Source organism: Leptonychotes weddellii, chromosome 14 (assembly GCF_054177405.1).
Source record: "Leptonychotes weddellii isolate Sample4059 chromosome 14, ASM5417740v2, whole genome shotgun sequence".
Taxonomy (NCBI): domain Eukaryota; kingdom Metazoa; phylum Chordata; class Mammalia; order Carnivora; family Phocidae; genus Leptonychotes; species Leptonychotes weddellii.
In genome coordinates this window covers 32,583,634-32,602,527 of record NC_138382.1, presented here as the reverse complement: position 1 = coordinate 32,602,527, position 18,894 = coordinate 32,583,634, and the positions used below count along the sequence as shown (strand labels likewise).

At 39.0% G+C, this 18,894-nt stretch overlaps 1 protein-coding gene across 9 annotated transcripts in view; it reads left to right on the top strand.

Annotated features, from left to right (window-relative positions):
* NFIB (nuclear factor I B) overlaps positions 1-18,894 on the top strand; it is a 587,047-nt gene that overhangs the window by 111,831 nt on the left and 456,322 nt on the right. The gene's annotated exons all lie outside the window — the stretch shown is intronic.

Here is an 18,894-nt window from a genome sequence, read left to right as displayed (position 1 = left end):
GAGATGTAGAGCTTAATTGGACTCTTCAGACTGTACACAAACCAATGACGATGAACACTTTTCAGAAGATTGAAATGAAAAGATACTAATAATATAAGAAAACTTTATCTAAATAATTGTCCCTTCTCTGAACCTTACATTTTAAGATTTTTAATAAGGCTTTTTCTGTGACACAGAGCCACCAGAAACTGTGTGCTAAACTGGTCTGGAGGGCTCCCTCCGTGTAGCCCGCACTGAGAATGTTGCTTCTTGGAGGGGTGCGGTGTGACGGGCCCAGTGACACCTCTCATTAAAGGAAAGTTCAGTGTCTCCGATATTTCGTAATGCAAAACAGTTTGCTTCTCACCTTGAAAAAATACCGTGTGAGGAATATGGAGCTCTTAAAGTGCCTAATACTGAGCCATGTGCGAATGTTCGTGGCTGCTAGCATTCAGTAGAGAAGACGCTGCATGTTCTGCCTGTAGACTCATAGTCCTACTGGGGAGGAATAATTACCTCTGCCTTGAAGGTCCTTCTAGCTGGACTAAGAATCAAATTGACATGAGGCAGAGTAACAGGAGAAAAATCAAATTTAATAGCATACCTATAGGGAATCCACACAGACCTGGAAATTCCGAAGATGGTGGGCAACATGATGCTTGTATGAGCTAAGGAGAGGGGTAGGGATCTGAGGATACAGAGGGGAGAAGGAACAGTAGCAGGAAAGTGAAAGGAGATGTTTAGAAAGCAAAGGTTGCCCTATTGTGCAGGTAAATTTTTTAGATAAAGAGAATCTCTGTTAATAGCTCTTTTCCTGATACAAGCAGGCAGTTGAGGGAGAGGTAAAGAGCCTTTCCTGAATCCACTGGGCTTTGACTGCTTTTAACTCAAAATAATGTTCATGCCAACATGGCCCATCTTGGGTTGGCCTGCCCGGGGCCCTGACAGCCCCAATATTCCCTTTTGGCTTTTCGTGTAAAATTGTCCATAGTATTTACTTCCTTATAAGTTCAGTTTAATTTTCCTTTGTGCCTTTTGTATCTTGTAACATGTTACTTTTAAATATTGATAAGAATGGGATAGCCTTGAACCTTCTTATGTCTTTGGTCTATAGCATTCCCAAAGATGGGCCCAGGTTACCTTTGTAATTTTACCATTTTTTTCTAAATTATTTCCAAAATTTGCTGGTAAGCTGCAGCCTCGGGACACCTCTGCCTTTCTGACAGGACTAACAAACACTACGCTAATTTGGAACACATGTTCTGTCAAAGTTTACCTATAGCCTTGGGTTCCAAATTTGCAACTTCAGCATCTTCCATTGAAAAGAAACAGCATATTTTTTTTCTTGAACTCCCCCCTGTTGCCTCCCCTTGAACCATAGTCTTTTATAACAGTAATAAGGAAATGTGGTTATGGGTATAATTGTCATGAGGCAATAGTACCCTTGAGGACTGGCAGAATTTTCTTTTCTATAGTCTGAGGACTGGGCTCCATCAAGAAGCTCCATTTGCAAATAGCTCAATTAGAATAATAACAATGTCTTTATTTTTATGGCAACTTTCCCTATAGAGATCAAAGCGCATTAGAAACATCCTATCAGATTCATTGTTCTAATACCCGGTGGACCGGAATGAAAAAAGTTTTATTATAGCTCGTTTGAGGTAGGTGATTGAGGCAGAGAGAGGTTAAGTGACATCCCAGAGGTCACAAAGAAACTCAGTAGGGGAACTGCAACGAAAAATCAAGGTTTCCTGTTACTCTGCAAGTTATCAAGCCACATTCTTTCCTGGCTATTGTAAAGGATGGGAATAAAGCACAACCTCTTTTAGGATTGCAAAATAATGTAGGTGAAAGTGCTTTGAAAATTGTAAAGGTATTGTTGCTATCTTTATCACTTGGTACAAATGGAAGGTAAGAAAGAGCCTTATTGTCAATGTCTAGATATTCCCATAGATAAGACATGGATTTGCAAATTCGGGTTGATTGGGCCCAAACGATCAGTCTTCTTGATCATTAATGAAGGACTAATGAAAAATTACATTTATAACTCTAAATAAAATAACACACTTAAGCATCTTACGGCTCCTCACAATTCTTAAAGAATTCTATGAGGTGGAAAACAAACTTTGAACAGATTGAGAAGCCAAAGATCAGAGTTGCCCTGGTTAAATAAACTGCCAGACACAAAACTTAACCAAGTACTCTGATTTTCTTTCTTTCTTTTTTTATTTTTAAAGGTTTTCACGTTGGACTCCATAGTTCTCAGGGTGGGTGTGATGAATTGAGGATCTATTTTTTTTTTTTTTTTTAACCGGGAATATGAGAAGTGGGAGTAAAATTGCTACTAATCTTCCAACTTGATTTCAGGGAGCCTTGGAGGACACATTCTCTGGGGAGGAGACACGATTAACTTGATGTTCTTAATTACTATTGTTTGCTTTGTGATTAAAGGCGACGTATTTTGGTGGAGGGCTGTTTGACTGCCCAAGTGTCCAGTGTGCTGGTGTTGGGGAGCATCAGGGGTGGTGGCATTCCTTCCCTGAAAGAGAAGTCAGTCCCCTACCACTAACTAGGAGCTGAAAAATCAGAAATATCCCCAATTTTATCAGTCCTTGCTTTTAACAGGAAAAATGAGAAGTTGGGCAAAATACAAATACACAGGGTTTTAAAGCTGTCTCTCTGATTTTCCAGGTTCTAGAGGGAGTTCATTCATATTCCTTCCCTTTAACTCAAGTAAATGAAGCAAGTAAGATCTCCCGCTTACCATCCATCCTCCCTGTCGGTCTCCTGGGAAGGGTAATGGCCTTGAGACTTTGTCTCATCATCAGTGCACCTCTTGTTGTGTCTTAATGCTTAATGAATGTTAAGCCAAGAACAAATCCAGGTAAACAGGTGAACAGAAAATAAAGTTCAACCCCCGTGAACCTGTGTGTGAAATAACATGGGAAGAAAACCTCCATCTTGTAGGAGCACTTTTAGCACCGTGAATGGACCGAGGAGATAAGTGCTGTTCTCTACCAGTCGATTGACTTAGATCAGCTAATTTATTCCAGTTCTGATCATTAGTGGATGATATTAACAGAGAACGCTCAGTTATTGCTTTATTATTCTGAATGTATTTTTTTTGGGGAAAGTTTTCTTAAGCACCCCCTCCTCTTTCTTTCAAATGGCCTCCCTGGATTCCAGGGTGCTCCCCCCCCACTTTTGTGGCATCTGTTGTATTTTGGTTTTTTTCACAGCATGACATCCACATCCATACTGGCACAAAAGAGTCCAGCCCAGTGAAAAGAAAGCTGAGCAGTGTTGTCACTTGAAAAACACACGGGTCACTTTGAATGGGAGCCTAATGTGGGGAGGAAGCTTTGGCTTGGGATCTAGATGGGGGTACCCTAACCTTCGTGTTCCAGTAGTGTGTGGAACCCCAACTTCATTGCCATCACGAATATTGCCATCTATTAAACAAACCTGCATAAACAAGAATGATGCTGCAGCACGGCCCAGGTCTTCCCATTTATAGTTTATATTTTCAAGCAAAAAAAAAATAGAAATTCTCATTTTCGGGGGAAATTATTTCTCTGTTTTGTGTCCTTTCGAAAGTAACTGGGTTTTTTGTTTGTTTGTTTGTTTTTTTAAAAGATTTTATTTATTTATTCATGAGAGACAGAGAGAGAGAAGCAGAGGGAGAAGCGGGCTCCCAAGGAGCAGGGAGCCCGATGTGGGACTCGATCCCAGGACCCTGGGATCATGACCTGAGCCGAAGGCAGACGCTTAACCATCTGAGCCACCCAGGTGCCCGTAACTGGGTTTTTATCCCATCTTTCCTTCATTGAATTTTTCCTTAGATGTAGAATTTATATCCTCGAGTTTCTTAGATCTAGGTAGGTACTGATCTTTTTACTACAGAAATCTAATATTCTGTCAACAAGATGTAAAAAGACAAGCATAATTTTCTTATAAAAAGCTGTGGCTCTTTATTTCATTTCTCAAACCGTGTCACAGGCAGACAAAGGGCTGTGAGCCTTCGGCAGGTGACAGAGCTCTGCAGGTCGGGGATGGAACCTGTAACATCAAACCTTGCCCGGGTTCGCTTCTGCCTCGGTCAGTCGTGCCAAATGTCCTTCACCTCTTCCAGCAGCTGAACGGTCCTATGAAGTAAATTAATGGTCTCAGTCCAATTCTTGGAGCAAAGAGATGCCACGATCCGCACGTTCTGTACCTGCCTCGGCATCCTCAGCCGACACACCAAGGCGTAAGCAGGCCTAGGAGAATACAGTTTCCTTCCTGGCCAGGCGCAGTGCACTGTGATGTCCAGGGGATATCACACTTTGAGATTTAACCTCTCGGGGTGCGGAAGGGTGGAGAAAGCTGTGTCGAGGTGGTACAACCCATCTCCGGTATTAAAAAGAAATAATTTACTTATAAACTGTTTCCCTGTTATTTTGTTGCATTTTTCTGCTGTGCCATTTGTAAGTGGATGGAGATTTCATGTTAAATTGGCTTCCAGTCAAATTTTCCAATACACTGAAGGTGGAGATTAGTCGTCTTTCCTAATCTCTATCAGCCTATTTCTAGGAGGGTGCCCCTTTAAACCCATTTCTGGGCCCAAGTATATCTGTCGTAATTTCAGTTATCTGTTTAGGATAATGTAAACAATTCAATTTCATTTGTTGTGTCTTGGCTTTAACTGAGTTATATATTCCTATGTGACGGTTCTTAAATCACGGAATCCACATAATAGAGTACATTGAAAGAACTGGTGATATTTTCTTATTGCCTTTTTTTGGACTGCAACTTATAATTAAAGTTTACGTTTAGAATAATATATGCACAGTAAAAAACTGGTTAAAGTTTAGAGTCCATTTCTACCTGGCATTGTGCTTCCTGCCTGTCACCCCCATTACCAGAGACACCGAGTAACTGTTTCTGTCTTGTGGTGTCAGCATTATTCCTCTGGTTTTTAATGTCTGTGCAGCATGTCTTCCATCATATTCTGGAAGTTATCTTCTGGTATGTCCATTGCACTATAATTTTCTCGTTGGAAATCAAAGGGAAGGGAGGGAAAATGCAAAAAGTGGAAATTACGACTAGACTTCCTTCATGATCACTTTCTGCCTATTTAGACTGTAACCCATTTTCTTTTTTTCAATAAATATATATTGAGTTAAATTTGTAAATGTTGCCTGAAGTGATATAGGTTGACTAAAACAGATTCAAGGCTCATGTTTAAAAATTTCAGTAAACAGTGATTTTTAGTTGATACAATCTCCATATGATATTTGGTGCTAGCTATCAGAAACTGGGACAATAAGGTTGAAAAGACATGAAAATAAAGCTTGGGGCAGGAGAGCTCAGAATGGTTGAAAGGATGGTTGAAAGGAGACACAGGGATAGCGAAACACCGTGCAATCCTGGTAGCTAAGTGTGCCCACCTATCACCAGTGTCATCTGTTGAAGTGTCATCAGAAAAAAATGCCATTGAATTGATGTTCAATGTTTTCTTTGGTGTCACTTCCCTCTAATGGGGCTGTTATCAAGCACACTGTAAAACGTCAGGTCAGTCCATATCATTTGCATTTGCGATTCTAAACTTTTGGCACCGTGAGTTCATATACTTCCTTATGCAGACATTCATCAGTAGTTTTATGTTGTCTCCTATTCGTGGAGCATTCTAGTAAAGTGTCGTAAATTAGAGTTCTGATAGAAGAAAATACTTTTGTCTATTCTTAATAAATTTGCCGATGTGAAAATGCTGAATGTCAAGTGAGGTCTTGTGAACGATTTCTTAGAGAAAACAGAGTAATGTTGAAATTATTTCTCTTTTCAAATATGTATTATCCTTATGTTGATGTATATTGGTGTATATTTAAGGCAGTTTGATTATCCCTGCATGATATTGTTAGCTATTCGGACAACTGATAGGCAATTCAAAGTTGTTTGTGTCATGAGATATAAATAAATGTATAGTATTCTATAAAAATAATCGGACTCAGTTGATCCAGTCAAGGAGCAGACAGTCATGTTTGTAGAAAGGTCATTTACACAGGAAAAAAACCCAGGTATCATGTAACTTGTTGGGTAGAGAGACTAACTATGAGATGGTAAAAAGGAGAAATAGTAAACCTGGATGGGTGGGTAGGATTATCTCATCTCTTGGAGATGTATTTAGAGCTTGTCATTGAAAATCTAAGTAATTAGTCTTTTTTTTTTTTTAAGTCTTTTTACAAAAGACTTTGGGATATAGGACTTCATACTTAGTACTGAATGGTGACAGTGCTTTCTCACCTTTTTTGTGAGAATCATAACAATTACTTGAAATTTATTAAATTCTAAATGGCATTATATTTAATCTCTCTGATACTGGTAACTCTATTACCTGACATATATTTTAGAGTGATGAATATGTCAAACTTCAGCAAGCACATATATCTGTCAGAGTCCAGGGAAGTAGTGTTTCTGCCAGAGGGTCCAATAGAAAGACTTCTATGAGGACAGGGTGGGGGGTAGTTAGAATGATGTTAGAACAGGTGGGACACCAACTGGGCAGTGAGGCCACCTAGACATTAGCATCAGCAGGAACTCACTACTTCAACCAGGGCTGCAGGGGTTGGTGTTACCAGAATCCTTGAGCCACATCTATCTGCGAGGTGTGGCTCGCAGAGAGAGGAACCCATCCAGTGAAAGTAGAACCACAAAGGATTTCTGGCCACCACTTGGAAAGACCTGTCAAAGCAGAGAGAGGAAATATTTCCCCTCTCCTTTCTTCTTGCCCTCCGATTTTCCAAACTCCCACCTGTGCTTCCCATTGGTTGGGCCTAGCCCAAAGCCAGTTGTTAACAGAGCTGGGAAATGTAGTTTGCAGGAAAAGAGTGAGGGATGGCTCTAAGGGCAAGTTACCACTATTTGGCAATTCTGATTTTTTGAGGGGGGGTGGAGAGATGGAATTGAGGTAAGGTTCAAAGCATTAATTTCATGGGAGGGATTGTGTTTGCATGATATTATTGAAAGGTTTCTCACACTAGTTTTGCTTACTGGCATCGAGTTACTAATTTTTTTTATCCTACTAGAAAATTTAGTTTATGATTTGTCATTATACATTATTGTTAGATGCTTTTGAAAATTCTCCCTGGTTTTTTTTTTTTTGGTTAATTTTCAAATCTTAACATCCTTTAAATGTCAGGAAGAATTTGATCTTCTCTAATTAGAACAAATCTTGAAAGCCAAAAACAACAGGTGACAGTCTCAATCGTTTTGTTGGTGGTTAGCTCTGACAGAGAATCATAGATGACCTCACCTTCCCCTCTTCCATCTTCTGGATGCACTGAGAATGGACAAGGGAAGCTCGACTGACCTTGTCATCAAACACTGCCTACAACTTGGAAATGATGATGTGGTTTCTTGGTTCTTTTGTGACTTCTTTGCAGGCTCGGTATGCAGCATACTTTGTTTTTTGATTAGAATGCAATGTCAGTCTTGAAATGGCAGCATAATAATCAACTTGCAGAATTGAGCATTAGCCATGTGTAATGTATGTGCAGTAAAAATAATCTTTATGAGAATGGGAGATGAGTCTGCAGTAAAAAACTTGAAGTTGGTCTGTGTTAAAGTTTTGTCACATCTGGAAGACATTTGGTGTATAAAATTACATAGGTTTGATACCATTCAGGGTTAAGACATATGGATGGGACATTATGCAGAAACTGGTTCTTTTTCATACTCTTTAGACTTAGCTTAGAGATTTTTAATAATAAGGAGTCCATTTGAATCTCTGTTAAAGATAAACTGAGCAAAATGACAAAATGGAAAGAATTTTGAACACATGGTACACGGCTCTGCACGCTTAGAGTCTTGATTCCCTTCTTTAAAATGGATATATAGCAAGTGGACATACCTCTCATCATTTTTTTCTTGTTTCCCAAATAACCATAGTCATGAACAGTGGAATTCTGTGGTAGGCTTCTATAACAGGTTCTTTATTATTCTTGGTTAAAATTACCTGTATTTTTAACTTTCCTTTTACAATGACATTTGAAAGAATATTGCCACACCAGATTATAACAAATCTTCATATTTCTCTTGGGTTATAAACTTTTCAGAGTTTTTCAAACATATTATTCTACTTATTAGAATATCTTGACCTTCCCTTAGAAAAAAAAGTAAAATCAGGGGTGCCTCGGTGGCTCAGTCGGTTGAGCGTCCCGACTCTTGATTTCAGCTCAGGTCATGATTTCAAGGTCGTGAGATTGAGCCCAGCGTCAGGCATGGAGTCCACTAGAGATTCCTCTCCTTCTCCCTCTGCTCCTCCACACGCCCACTTATCTCTCTCCCTCTCAAAAAAAAAAAAAAATCAGCACAGTTTTTTGGCTTGTTTTTATTTTATCAATAAAATTGAGTGACATTCCTCTCATGCACAATTTTAATTGGCAGGGGGAAATTACTATCTCCTCATTTGTTTCCTTGTTTTATCCTTTTTTGAAAATGTTCACTCACATGATGTATTATTCCAGTAGTCTTATTCCTGGTAAATTAGCTTTTGCCCTGAAAACATGGGGACAGAACTTCTTTGAACCATTTATCAAGGAACTGTTAGGACACCGAATACCGCTCTCTGCCACATCAGCACACTTCCTGTTTCATCAAGTGACTTCTCTCATTTTTTCCTCCAATTTTTTGATAAAGTTATTTTATAAACAATAGCAGTACTGACTGTCTGACACGCAAATCTGCCTTCCTGTGGTGGGAGGTATATTAATTTTGTCTTACTCTATTTTTCTGCTAATTACTATGCACCTCTGGATTAAATACATACATTTATTTTTGTATGACTATATCACCACAGACTTAAGAGCTATGATTTAATAATAAAGCAAAGGCTCGTTATTCATCATATATAACCAATAAGGTATACAAAAAACCCATTCAGTTTCTTTTCTGTAAGCTCATATGAGGATTTAAATGTAAATATTTTAATGATTTGGCAAAGTATCTTTTCACCTGGCATAATGGAGAAGTCTGTTCAAGTAAAAATTTTCTTTTTAGGAACTTATGCCTATGATCAAATGAGCACTTTTGAAATAAGAATATGACTTTTCGGTCCATGACTGAATCAATTGCTAAATTTGTATTTGTAGAGAGGTTCTTAAAAAATAGAATATGTGTAGATAATCATCAGACAAGTAATAGTTATGATTGACATTACTGCAATTAATTATAATTTGAGGAAGATGAAAAATGGCTGAAGTTAGAGCAGCCATCAAGGTCTTGTCTACGGAAAAATAGTGGTCATTTATTCAACAAATGTTGATGGAGCTCCTACTAATATGCCAGGGATTATGCTAAGTAGTGAATAAGACTTCCATGTATCTTGGGGAGCCTGGGTGGCTCAGTCAGTTAAGCGTCTGCCTTCGGCTCAGGTCGTGACCCCAAGGTCCTGGGATCGAGTCCCGCATCGGGCTCCCTGCTCAGCGGGGAGTCTGCTTCTCCTTCTGCCTCTGCCCCTCCCCCCTGCTCATGCTCTGTCTCTCTCTCAAATAAATAAATAAAAATCTTAAAAAAAAAGATTTCCATGTATCTTGACCTCATGAGTTTTATAATGTAGCAAACAGGCTGGACACTAATCTGGCCCTTTAATTTCCAGCGCTGTTAGTGTTTTCAAAGGGAAATGTGGAGTGAAAACAGGAGGACCAATTAGATGGGGTTTTGCAGGGGTGGGGGGAGGAGTGAAAGTGGGGAATTAGACCTCAAAGTATATTTTTAAAAATACGTTGGCCTTTCTCCACAAATACTTGTGCATATTTTTATTTTCACTGTTGTATGAAGTTATTTTTCCCCCTCTTATTTCTGTTGTAAATGACTAAGGCTAAAAACTTGTGCCTTTTTCTTGTCCAGTTTTCAATGATCGGGCAACGTGAAAACTGATTGAGGCTTGAGTGGTTTGCTCAGGGTCAGAGTGGTTGGCAGTTACTGAATGGGACCCAGGCGTTCTGACTCTCCAGACAGTTTGGAGAAAACACAGCCTGCTCTCTGAGAAGAAAAATTGCCAACAAAATATTAGAAAGTCTTGTATCTGGGTTATTTATTTATTTATTTTTGACAGAGAGAGTGAGAGAGGGAACACAAGCAGGGGGAGTGGGAGAGGGAGAAGCAGGCTTCCCGCTAAGCAGGGAGCCCGATGCTGGGCTCCATCCCAGGACCCTGGGATCATGACCTGAGCCGAAGGCAGATGCTTAACGACTGAGCCACCCAGATGCCCCTCTTGTGTCTGGTTTTAATCTAGATATACAATATAATAGTACGTTATGGAGAAATACACGGAACAGCGTAGCACAAAGGGGCCATGTGTCCACAGGATTGTGGCACGTGTGGGATTTAGACTAACCCATGAAGACCCCAGGACAAAATAAAACAGATAAGTAAGTCACTGTGTCAGTCAGTGTAACAAGTGCTCTTCGGGGCTTTGGAGGTATGAGAGCATTTATTTTTCCATGCTTTCCTTTTAAGAGCAAATCTAAGACTAATATGATCATAAATATTGCATTTGGTTTATATTGAAATTTTGCATTGATTTTTTTCAATTTGCTTCCATAATTATGTTCCTGGGTCTGATGACATTCTGGTTTTCATTTTCAGATTCATATTTCACCAGCATTCTCTTTGCACTACATACCTTACTATAAAATGCAGGTTTCTTGGTTTCCAAGAAAAAAAAAATTACATAGAATAGCTGAAATCCACAATGTCTCCCAGATGGGAAAGACAGAACATTCATCTCATCTTTTCCTACTGGATCTGGCCGGGCTTTGGAAAGTACTTCATTGTTTTCATATGGCAAAACGTATTGGCCAATCGTTCCTTAAAGTACGCAGTGGCGTGTTCATCTAATATTATGAGATATGGGCAGCATTTATGAAAGATTATAAATCTTACAACTCTCTTCAGAAACTTAAAATACAGCTGGAGATGTTTTGCTTCCAACAAACATGCAATCTTCATAAAATTGGAAAAGAAATGTTTTGAATAAATAATGTCTTGGTTTATTTCTTTCTAGTGCAAGAACTATTTTTTTTTGTCAAAATCATGCCATAAAACTCCTCCCTCCACTACACTAACACCCTTGCCTCTGTATTTATATTTTCCTGGTGCATTAAAAATTTTTTTTTAAAGATGCCAGATTGCTTTGCCTTGTTTTTAAAGATAGAAAACTGGATTTGCTCCCAGGGACTCTTTCCCTAACTAGGCCAGTTTAAAAACTAAACAAGGATTGAGTCAGTTAATTAATTTAAATGAGATTACAAATCAAAAACATATTACGCAATCTTGATTTAATTACCACATTTTATTTACTTAATTGAAAACACACTGTAGAAACTTAGCAATCTTGACAATGGTGTCTTTGCATTCTATAGGGTACAGGCTTAGAAAGCAAGAAGTATAGATGATCCTGGTTGTGACCTTTGGTTCACTCAATCCCTGGATCAGTAAAGAGTCATTGAACTTAATCTTAGGCCAGAAAGGTCAGATACGATTATCCCTGCTTTCATTTGTGAGGTTTTGGTGCTAGTTAATGAAGCAGTGCAAACCTCTGGTCAGAGATATTGGCAGGTTTAACACTTTTTATGCAGGGTTGTTTGTATCTGCACTGGTCAATAGTCCCCTCCTGTGAACAGGTTTAATTTGCTTACATAAGGACATGTGATTTTTTTTTTTCCCCTTAAATTTCAGTGGCCTCTGTCTTTCAGCTAATTCCTTGTGGACAAATTTTGGTCTTGAGCCCAAATAAATCCTTATTTTAATCCTTGAGATATGATGCTTTGAACCTAATCACCCTGTTAAACCAAAAGAAGTAGCTCTTTAAAAGAAAGTTTAAAAATAGAACTAATGGAATCTGTAGGAATAAGAAATAGAGGATAGATTACATGTCTGGGCTCTTGTTTTATATTTTCTTTGGTTATGTTAATTTGTCTGTAAGGACCCTCAACATAGCAACCTCTCTTAAAACTATGAGCTTTGTTGTATTCAACAGATATTTAAAAATCTGTGTTAGCCAATAAAAAGGAAGATCTGAAGATACGGGCCTTTAGATGGGAAATAATGTAGATTACAAAGCATGATTAAGAATATGTAGGAAGCCATGTTTCCTGACTATTATTTTGCTTCTGCCAAATGTATTCAGGGAGGTTTGATTTCTCTGAGTACTCAGACCTGGGTTTAGGGAAGGGGGCACTGATTCAGCAAAAACATACCAAGGACTCCATTAACGAAGTGACAGAGTTAATGCTTTCTATGGGCAGGTGGTTAACCAAGTTTCGCAACAAAGCGGATGCCATATAATGGAATGTCCTATTGAGAAGAGAGAGAGACAGAAGCTAGAGAGACAGGGGGAGGAGGAGAGAGAGAATGAGCAGGCATTTTCCTACATATTGACATGCTTACGAAAGACAAGGAAGCACTTGGTTTTCCTACGTTCTTTGTGTGTGTGTGTGTGTTATTCTAATAAACATTTAATAGAGGAAAAAGAAAATATTGTAAAACTATAGTTTTATGTCACCCCAATTGATGAAGCAGTCCTCCGTCAAAACTCAAGCCATATAGCATTTTAACTGTACTGAAGAAAAATATGGTGAATTATGTAATCAGAATTGCAGTTATATGAAGCTAAGTCACTGTAAATCCCAGGGAAGCAGTCCTTGTGGAAAGTAAACTGCCAAGAATGAGGCACAACACTTGAGCAGAGGGAGGTGGGAGAGGGTGAGAGAAGTTTGTCCTAGGAGAATAGTTTTCTCCCACTTCCCCTTTAAAAAGGTGCGTGGTTTGTCTTATTTTTGTGTGTCCCTGTTATAAAATGCATGCATTGTAATCCATTCCCCAGGGTTTTGCTTGGTCCTTACATCTTGACTTTTCTCTTTCTTAAGTGATTCTTTCTGTCATGCTATATATTTAATTTGGAAAAATACACTATTTTAGTATGTTGGTAATTAATGTTTAGGAGAGAAAGAAGGGGGCCATTCCAAGTCTTTAAAAAAAAAATCTTGTGGTATTCTTTAGTTGACAATGGGCTATTTCTTTACCTGCTTAAAGGAAAAGAATATGACAAAGGGGTCCTTTATCACATGATGACTAATTTTAGTTCTAGCGAGAGGCTATCTGTAGGTTAACAGGTTACAGGGTGGGTTTCATTTACTCTTCTGATATCCCTTGATATAAAAGCCATATTGTTATAGAATCATAGAATTTTAGAGGGACCTGACAAATTACCTTCTTTAGTCTCTTTTTTACACCGACAGGACTGTAAATTAAAATCATGCCTCTCAAATTTAGTTTTTCTGTTGATGCTCCAGTCATGGTGCCAGAAAATAAAATGAATTCCTGAAATAGGTTTCATCTAGGAGTAGAAAGACAGGTTATGTATAAAGGCCATTAAAGGCTTCTTGGCCTCCTGCTTGCGAACTGGGGGCCTGCTTCTGGACCCTCACCAGACATTTCTTGCCTTTGGAGGAGAGACCCCAAAATTAATTTCTGACTCAAAATAGTCTTATCTCTGCCCCTTCCATTTCCAAATATTCCTTCTGGATATAAGGGAAGCAAAACTCAGCCTTAACATCAGGCCAGGACTAGTACACTTGACTCCTCCCCCTTTTTTTTGCCATAAAATGTGGGTCTATATGATTTTAATGTATGTTTCTGCACCTAGGGGCATACCTAGTCTTTCTTCTTTGTACACTTCTGTGCTTTTATTTTATTTTTTTAAAGAGTTTATTTATTTATTTGCCAGAGAGAAAGAGAAGGAGAGAGTGCAAGCAGGGGGAGCGGCAGGCAGAGGGAGAAGCAGGCTCCCCGCTGAGCAAGGAGCCTGATGTGGGGCTCGATCCCAGGACCCTAAGCCGAAGGCAGATGCTTAACCATCTGAGTCACCCAGGCACCCCCACTTCTGTACTTTTGTAGACTACTTGTTTCCTACTCATTGGATTTACCCAACTGAATGTCAGGCGCTATATTGAAGATTAGGGCTGTAGGGCTAACTAGGTCAGCATCCCTGCTTTCATGTAGTTCAGAATCTAAAAGGGATGACCTCGACATGGAGGACTTGGGGGACGGAAAATAAAAGGGGGACAGAATGTGCGAAGACTTGGAGTCATCAGATGTAGGAGACATATGGGGAACCAGAAGGCTAAGATATGACCTGGGAGTTGGTAAAGACCAGAGGTGTCTGGAATGGCATTACTAAAAAATTTGGAGATTTTCTTATGACTATTTGGAATACATGTCAGGGTTTTAGCAGTGAAGTAGCTTCAGCAGTTTGGAGTTTTAAAAAGATTACCTTGGTAGCAGAGTGGAATTATGTACTACCATAATATACGATCTGTTCATTTTTCAGGACCCTATTCCTAAGGTCCCTTCCCTGTGATACCTTCTATAACACAGACTTGCTCATCCTTCCTAGGAAGAACCAACTGCTTGCTGATCTTGATGCATACTCATTAATAGTACCTATCACAGTGTATTATAGTTTATTTGTACATTTATTTCTCTCTGGGCAGCCTCTGAGCTCTAGAAGGCATAGAATGTATATTCTTTGTCTTAAAACAGTGTTTTAAAGGTCATTATTATAAATTAATTGGAAATTTGATAAGAATTTATTGAGAACCTATTATGTCCCAAACATCAGCAACTGGAATATAGGAGGTGTTCCATGAATCTTACTGATTCACATCTAATTGATGCTTATTACAGTAGTGACCTTCAAAAGACTTTCAGTTTTGATGGTCTGCCCCCCTCAGACAATTGAGTTCACCTACCTCAGAAAGTTAGTACTCAATAACAAACATTTAAGCAGTTATTATTTATTATCTTACCTATTTAACAAATATTTTATTGGACTCCCACTAGATCATTAGTAAAACATTAGAATTCTCTTTGTTTCAAACGCAGAGAGAATCCAGGCTAAATTTGATTTAGAGTTGTCCTCTTTTTAAAGCATCAATTACTATATAGATTTTAATAATAATTGTTTTCAACTTAGAGTGAAAGAATAGCTATGGGCTTTTAAAATTTATGAAAAAGGTTTTGAATGTATTGGTAAATGGTAGGAAGGAGGAGGGAAGTTAGGGGAAGGTCAAGTTCCCAGAAACATTTAATCTACTGAAAGATCACTTGGCTGTACGTGATTTGAAGATTGCATCATAACCTCTCAAGAGGCAGTGTGTCTGAATGGGTGGCCCATGTAGAGAACATATGTTTTAATAGTTGCCATGTAACTTTGGACAAGCCATTTAGGTCACTTAAATATCCCAGGATCTTTCGTAAAACTGGGTCAGGAGGGAAACTGGCCATTCTTTAGGTAAAGTTTAGATATTAGAAGAGTCATAAAAGGCTGGCTGCTTTTTAAAAGGGAGTACACGAAAGGATTGAGGAAAAGTTGGTAAGGGTCATGTGGGGAACCTTTTCTTATTCCTGGGGAAGGAGGAATACATTGAGTTTAAAAAGTAGTAACTTAGAAATGGCTTCATTAACTATTTTCTTCCAAGAAGAAAACATATATGTTTAATTCACACCATTAAAACATAAGGAATGGGGGTAATATGAGATTTTTATAAGTATGTAATACAAACTGTTTCAGTTCTACTTTACGTCCAGTGAAGTCAGAAATGTAGAAGATGTAGATTGGGATCAAGGAAGAAAAAATAAAATGTGGAGGGAGTGATGGAGGACTGGTTTAGGTGTGCTGCCTTCAAGTTCCGCTCCCCTCACTTTCTCTCCACTGCATCCAGATTGTTCTAGACTCAAGACCCAGTGTGCTGGGCAACTCACAGCCCCATTCTTACCAGCCTTGTTCTTTGCAGATTTCAGTCTTCTGGAAGGTCATCTTCACCAAATGGCTGGTACCTACTGCCTTTTGAGCATGAGAGCTCCTGAGAACCTTGCAATGACAGTGTTTTCTCCCTTCAGGGGAGAGGGGTAGACAGCTTTTACGTAGGAATTCTCAGTGGGCACACACTCCTTCATGTTCAGGCGATTTACCACAAATCATTTTATTTTTTAAAAGATTTTTTTAAAGATTTTATTTATTTATTTGACACAGAGAGAGGGAGCATAAGCAGGGGGGAGCTGCAGAGGAAGAGGGAGAAGCAGGTTTCCCGATGAGCAGGAAGTCCGACGTGAGACTCGATCCTGGGACCCTGGGATCACGAACTGAGCCAAAGGAAGATGCTCAACCAACTGAGCCACCCAAGCGCCCCCGCCCCGTCCACAGATCATTTTAGATGCTTGCCCTGGGATGGGCAGAATTTAGTCATATCCCCTTTCTCCCTTTCTTCCTGAGAGTTAGTCCATTAAAAATATTAATCATTCTTTGAATGTGACCTCTGTGTTTGATATCTTTCATTTACTCATTGTATTGTGTCTGACCAGTGTATGATGGTTTACATAATAAAAGCTTTGCAACAACTCTACGGGGTAGACAGTATTACAGTTGTAAAAATCAAGACCACAAGGCTCTAAGAATTAAGTAATTGTGCACAAAATCACCCTACTAGTGAGGAAGAGAGCTCGAATTCATGATAACATATTAAGTACATGCAGACACACACACAGGACTTGAGCAAATGATGGAAGTGGTTGAAGAAGACCTTTTGGGTTTAGAGTAATGTGACCTGGGTGGTGAATTGGAAAGGTTTTTGATGTGGTCTGAATAATTCCTTCTCTGAAGCTAACCACAGTAACAGTTCATTTTGATTTCTCTGCCAACTATGACTCGCTGGTTACTTCCTTTTCTAGCAGTGGGAATTAAGTGACCAGTATAAGGTTCCGTAAGAGTTAAGAGTAGATTGTAGTATTAGAATTTACAGTCTGAAAAGTAAATGCTAACTTGTTCCCTCCCTGAGGGGGCCCCTTCTATGTTTTGGGATCTAGTATATGCTATTTTACTTCATGAAAAGGCACAGACTTTGGAATATGAGGGAAAAGCTACCATTGTGTGCCAGTAAATGCCAGATCATTTTAGAAAGTGGAATTCTTATTAAAAGCAAGTGTGTGACTCAAATGTAGGGTCTACTTAAGTTTTCCCTCAAATGCTTGTGGGTTTTTTTTTTTTTTTTTGGTAATTATATTGTTTTCAAATGAAGAACTTGGTGTGCAGTTGTTGGATATGGGGGAAGGGGTAATTTGCAGCAGAAAAGAATAGGGTTTCCCAGTGGGATGTTGTGGTAACAGGGGGTGCCATTGTTCTAGCTGAATACTTTCTTCGGAATAGAAGAGACATTCATTCTTTAATTGACCTAAGTTTTAGCAGCCAGATGTTGGGAAGGAGTTTTGTGGTGCCCTTTTGAAATTGATTTAAGTAAACATGCAAGGCTCATGGAGAGTCTACAACCCCTGCCCCCTGAAGACAACCTCAACCCGCCTCATGTTGTGTCATCAGGAAGGTGACATTAGCCACCTTGAGGGATGCATGTCTAGACCTCCATAAATGTGAAGTAGCTTTAGAAGGAAAAAGAGAATATGAAGAAGCTCTCTGTCCAGTGGGTATGTTAATAATAATAATAAGTAGGAACTCCTCAAAATATTAGAGTCACTTGAGAAATTAAACTGGAATGTAGTATCAGTATCGAAGGACATTTGTCAGAGGAACTCGAGGCAGAAATAGCTGAGGCTGTAGCAAAATAATGTCATTTATCATTTTTATGTAACTATCATACTCCATGCCTGGAAAGTGGCCAATGTTGTACCATCTTTTATAGGAATGTAGAAAGAGAAAGATTGACCTTCTAAGTTATAAGTCACAGACTCTTGCCTTAATTCCAGAAAAAGCAAGCAAATTCATGAGAGATGAGAGACAAGCATTTTAGAGAATATTCAACTCTGTGACTGTCTACAGGAGACGCTAGCTGGAACTCAGGCTGCAAGAGTAGCCCCTAACAGTTTCTTTACTTCCGTTTTGGAAAACCAGAAATCAGTTGAAGGATAATGTGGGAATCACTAAATATATTTGTGAAGATTTCATGAAAGCTATTCTGGAGAAAAAAAAAAAAAGACAAAGGAAATAGGATGAAGAGGTAGAATTCTGATCTCAGCATTAAATCTGGTTAGCAGGCATGAGGCAAAGTGCAAAAATAAATAACCAAGTTCTATATAGAAAGAGAACAACAGGATCCCCTTGGATTTAACAGTAGAAGCAGCAATTGCAGTATGCTAATCACTTACATGGAAGAGCTTAATAACCCTGCTGAAAAAACCAGCATTAGATTTTTCTGCTTCAATGAGACTGGATTCCTGTCTTGGCTTAGGTACCATGGCAAGATTTCAGGGAAGAGACTGATCTGTGGCCACCTATCAAATTTTGTTGAGATTCACTATCGAGTTCAAAATTGCCTTTCCTAGGCAGGCAAAGGAGGCTGCTGAATTTGAGCCTTCCATTCCTTCGGCATTTACTGAAAGCCTAGTGCATTCACAGCCATGAACAGCACACTGCACACTGAGGAAGACACAAAAGAAGTAGACAGGATCTCTGCCTCTGCTTGGGAGCATGCAATTTAGTTGGGGAGACAAAACTTAAATACTAGAACCAATAAAAGAAGATTACAAAGCAACCTGCAAGTAAGTGTATAATAATATGGGGCAAATGACACAGATAACTGCAGAGGGGACGTGGAGGAAAGAGAATGAGCAAAACACAACAGTGTTAGATTAGCTGGGAAAGGCGTGTTGCCTAACTGTAGTATAACCTCTCCGTTGCTTTCCACAGAAAGCATCAATGAAAAATAACGTGGGGTAGGAAATGCAGATATTTCTACATTGATCTTTTTCTCCTTATCTGCAGTCTGTCTATCACAGATGGAAATTAAATTGATCCAACAGTTTGCTCTCCACAAAGCTATGTTAGTTTCTACCTAGTAATTTATGCTTTTCTTGGTGTTTGCAAAT